The sequence below is a fragment of the Montipora capricornis genome, chromosome 4 (genome assembly GCF_036669925.1).
Source record: "Montipora capricornis isolate CH-2021 chromosome 4, ASM3666992v2, whole genome shotgun sequence".
Lineage (NCBI taxonomy): Eukaryota > Metazoa > Cnidaria > Anthozoa > Scleractinia > Acroporidae > Montipora > Montipora capricornis.
The window spans coordinates 11,483,437-11,488,158 of record NC_090886.1 but is presented as its reverse complement, the minus strand read 5'-3'; the positions used below and the strand labels follow the sequence as shown (position 1 = coordinate 11,488,158).

Sequence of the window (4,722 nt, the reverse complement as noted above, 5' to 3'; positions counted from 1 at the left end):
AACTGAAATATAAACAGGTCATCTTGGCCTACATCCCCATATAAGCACTCAAGCTTTTTGCCAGTCAGGCTGCCTTTTAAGCTGGGGATCATCAACTCCGACGCACAATTAATAACCTACAACATAAACCTAGAGTACAAAAATACAAGAAGAAACCGAACAAAAGTCTTAAAAATCTCTTAGAGCTGAGCAACCGCTAACAAAGCAAATGCGGTTAGAACGGAGGCCAGAAAAAACCTGCCAGAAAAAACTCCTGCGGGGAAAATGAACAGGAAATCTGGGTAGGAACCAAGGCCCAGGCCCAAGCTCAAAGCCCTTCCTATGGGACTTTACAATGTAATAGAGAATAGCCTGCTCCTAAGGAGGACATAAAACAAAAGCAAAAAACAAAAATGAAAGAAAAAACCAAGGAGAGGTTGGTTCAGAAGCCTAGATGACGTACACGTGTTATACGCAGCTTTATATACCCCAGATATGGCTACCCATGGTGCACCCGGCCTAGAATCCAGGCCCTGTTGTATCTCGTGCCGTCGAAATATTTATTTCTGCCTTCTTCGCAGGCTCATACGCCAGAAATAACATTTCCTGTCATATCCTGTCATGGGTGGATGTATTTCACCTGAATATTTTTTGTCCGCCTAACGTAGACAGGGTTCGTACACCTTTTCAGTTGAAAAATTTAAGGACTTTTCAAGGACTTTCAAGGGCCAAATTTTGAAATTTCAAGGACCTCTTTTTTATTTACGTTGAAGAATTTACACATGGAAATAGTCTGACAGGACAATTCTTGCTCATTTTCCATAATGTATGTGCGTGAAAATAATACAAAGTCACTGGTAACCATTCTCGACCCCACAGCTCGTCATGTTTGTATGACATGACTTGAGTTGCTGATTATTTTCACTGAAGTTTTCAAAGATTAAAAATTTGGGTCAGAAAAAAATCAAGGACCAAGAATGAAGAACACAGATTTTCAAGGACTTTCAAGGCCTTGAAAATGTACTCTGAAAATTCAAGGGTTTTCAAGACGCGTATGAACCTTGCGTAGAACAACAGATCAATTCATTATGCAACCATAGGCAATGGTGATCTTTTCAAAAGTTATTCTCATGTGTGAAGATATTAAAAGCTCACCTTGTAATTTAGTGGTGTTTATATAATAAAAGTTAATCCGGTGGATAAGTCACTATCCAACGGCTTCAATCTGTGCAAGGATTTCAGTACTTGCTCAATCACGTTACCATGAAATATGCACAGTCTAAGTAAATCTAAGTAAAAGGACTGTGCGAAAACCTTGGTCAATGTTTAACGTGGACTTAATCCTAGTGGTGTGGATTGTTATTTATCCATTGGATAAAGTTACCTAGCCTTTGAAAGTTTGATCTACAACTGGGGCTAAAATAAAGGCCACACAAGCAAAACAACTCATGCAGGAGAAAGACACCTACATTATCAAATGTAGAGTCTGGCTACGGATTGATATCGCTCACAACAAAATGAAAAACTGACGGCATGGAAGTTTGTTATTAAAATTAAATTCGGTTTGGATTGCTTTGACTTAACAAGAGAAATTCCATTTATGATCCAACCCTGGAATATATAGAGTAAGGTTCGTATGCCTTGGCTTTTTTGTCGGAGCCCTTTGAAACTCCTTTCCTACCCTTCTCTTTTTTAGTCCCAATCGTATTAAGACGGACCTCATCTATAGGCTGGGAGGAGCGGGGGTGTTCTTTGGATCACAAATGGAACCACTATAGAGTCGATCTTACCAATACAAGGGCAATAAAAAACATAGCCTCGCTGATCCCATTTGATATCAGGCGGAACACTTTCAATTTCCGATGTTACCACTCGATTTAAAAGCGGAAATAGAGAGGAAAAATACAGAATTAATTGAAGAAGGTTCGAATTCATTTTGGTACCGAAACACAACTAAGACCCGAAGACTAATTCAAAATTTGGCAGCTGAATCAATATTTTGGTATATACCGCTGACAGATCGCGGAAGGCAGTGTCCCGGATGATTTCCAATATGGCGGATCGTTGCAATGGCGGTACTTTTAAAAATGTACTTCGCTTAACACGCGCGCTCATGATCGATCACAAAAGAAAAGTAATGAGACAGTCTCAGGTATTTGACGCCTTTTACTCCATCTCGTTGCTTGGTTGATTGGTTGGTTGGTTGTGAGAATTGGGTACAGCTCTTGAGTGTGGGAAAATATCGATGGTTTAGGTCTGAGGTTCGGAAAGGTCTGAGGTCTGAAAGGTCTGAGGTGGGGAAAGGTTTTTATTTTCCCAATTCAAGTCTACAGTTTATCCTTCGTCTTCAGTTTATCCCGCCTGCGGAGCTCTCAAGTCGTAAAGATTCCAAAGCGTGAGATGACTGTATTTCTTGTGCCGGAGGCGCCAAACAATTCTAGGCGGGGTCCGGGGGCATGCTCCCCGGAAATTTTTTGAAATTTGCACTTCTCAGATCGCTAAAAATTTACCGTCGCTTGCTAATAGAGCCCAAGTTATTATGGTCAGCCTGAGCTAACATATCGGCCTATAATTCATATATTAACGGATGGAAGTCCTGAAGCAACAAGAAAATTGGTCGCACACGAGCAGATTTAACATTGGCCGAAGTTCAGTGCCAGTGAAGGGGCGAATTCGGAATTCATGAGGACTTCTGAAAGCTTAAAAAGTAGAGTTACCTTCGAGAAAAGTGCCAATGCGTGAGAAATGCGTGAGAGCGTGAGATTGCATCAATATGCGTAAGACTCACGCTCAATGCCTGAGACTTGAGAGCTCTGCGCCTGGACCGCAGTCTGCGTTACACACTCACCTTTGCAACGCTGTCAACTCTCCTGGATAATCTGGGAGACTCCAGATTTTGGATCGAATCTCCGTATGTTAACATCGATAATAACAAAACGTTTATTTTCCTCATAAACTCCGATAAATCGTTCTTGTAAGCGCAACCTCGTTCCCAGGGTCCTCTCTTCCTCTTCTTTCTCGAGGAAGGAAGAAAGAGGACCCTGGGAACGAGGTTGTTGTAAGCGTTGCTATTGACGGATTGTAATTTGAGCAATAATGTGATTGGTCCGAGATAAACCAATCAAATCAAATGTTGCAATGCCAATGACAACTTTTTCCCGTGTTTTTTTTTTTAACGTAAGTTAAACATTCGGTTGCCTTGCATGACCCGGATATCCAAATACATGACCCGGATATCCAAATACCATCAGTTTGACCCTTTCGACGGAAATGGTCTAAATTAAAGGCCACAGTATAGGCTGCCTGTAGCCTTTTGTTCCCTTGAGGCTCAAACCAACACTTTCAACCAACTGTTCTATTTGGAAGGATTGAATCTACCCCCAACTGTTTCTCATAACATCAAATGGTACGGTACCAAATGAAACACCAATCATTTCTTAACAAGGTGCACTCATTAATGTGACGTAATAGTTTACCATAGCAACGAAAAAGCCTTATAAAAATGCCCCACATTTTCAGAAATGAACTCTGTGAACCCCCTTTTTTATTGCTTAAGAGTGGTTAGCAGGCTAAGATAAAACTCTTTGCAAAGGTATAAAAATTATCTGCAGCGGATTCAGAACCACCAGTTGTGAAGGTGGCTATGAATCCGCAACAGATAATTTTTTCTAACTTTGCAGCGGATTTGTTAGTTCTCCGACTTTTATTCCAGGAATTGAACTACTTTCAAATGCAAACACATTCTTTCACTTTGCTTTGCTTGGAAGTTTATTAACCCTTTGATTACTATCTGGCAAAATACGTCCAGCTTTATCCACCGTCCCATCTACCCCTTGTGACGTCATCACTTTTAACGGTCGGGAACAGCGTTGTCCACTAAATTGTGCAGGGAGAAGAGATCTTTCAGACTATACCAGAATGAGCACAATTCAGTCAAGGAAACTGGAGAAACGGCCCAAAAAAGCATGTAACATTGACCTCAAAATCTCCATGAAAAGCTTGCTCCATTGCCCACCTACCTTTCTGAGCACCTAATTCTAGGATGATAAAAGGTTTCTCAGAAAATCTTCCCACCAAAATAATGCCTACCAAATGCCCAGCAAGTTGAAAAAAAAATGAGACAAGGAAAGAGAAAAGAGAGGGAAGGAGAGAAAGCGAAAAGTTGAAGTCGAAAGTGTTGTGCTACTTTTAAACCCAAAATTTTGCTTTCTGCCCATGCCCGAACTTTGCAAGCGCTTATTTTGCACCTGGCTGAAAAGGCCGTGGAGTGTACAACCTGGAAACGGGTTTGTAGGGAGATTTAGGTCTTAAACAGCGCGACAGTAACCAAAAAACTCCTCAACTAGCTTCAAAACGTGTTTTTCGGCCAAATCTCCAGTAGCCAAAGGGTTAAATTAAGAAAAGAAAAACGTCTTCTTTATTGCTGATGATTTCATTCATTTGTTATGCAGAAGAATAGGAAAAAACTTTCACCCGTCGTTTCCCTTCTATTTTGTGATCTTTGAATGTTGCGAATGTCACGTCTCTTTCCTTATCACGTTAAAATCCAGATGTTAAGGTTCATAAGGAAAAGTATTTTTTTTCCCTTTTCTTTCGAAACTGGCTTACACTCATACAGTAAAAACTGTTTCAAAGAACTATATAAAACATGATTTTAGCAACTCAACTACAGCACTATGATTTTGATCGCCACTGCAGCAACACTGACTTTTGAAATTATATGAGAAACGAAGTATCAAAATA

General features: G+C 40.4%; 1 pseudogene; it reads right to left on the bottom strand.

Moving 5' to 3' along the window:
• LOC138046106 (GDP-fucose protein O-fucosyltransferase 1-like) overlaps positions 1 to 1,914 on the bottom strand; it is a 13,764-nt pseudogene extending 11,850 nt beyond the window's left edge.
• Between the last annotated feature and the right edge of the window lie 2,808 nt (positions 1,915 to 4,722).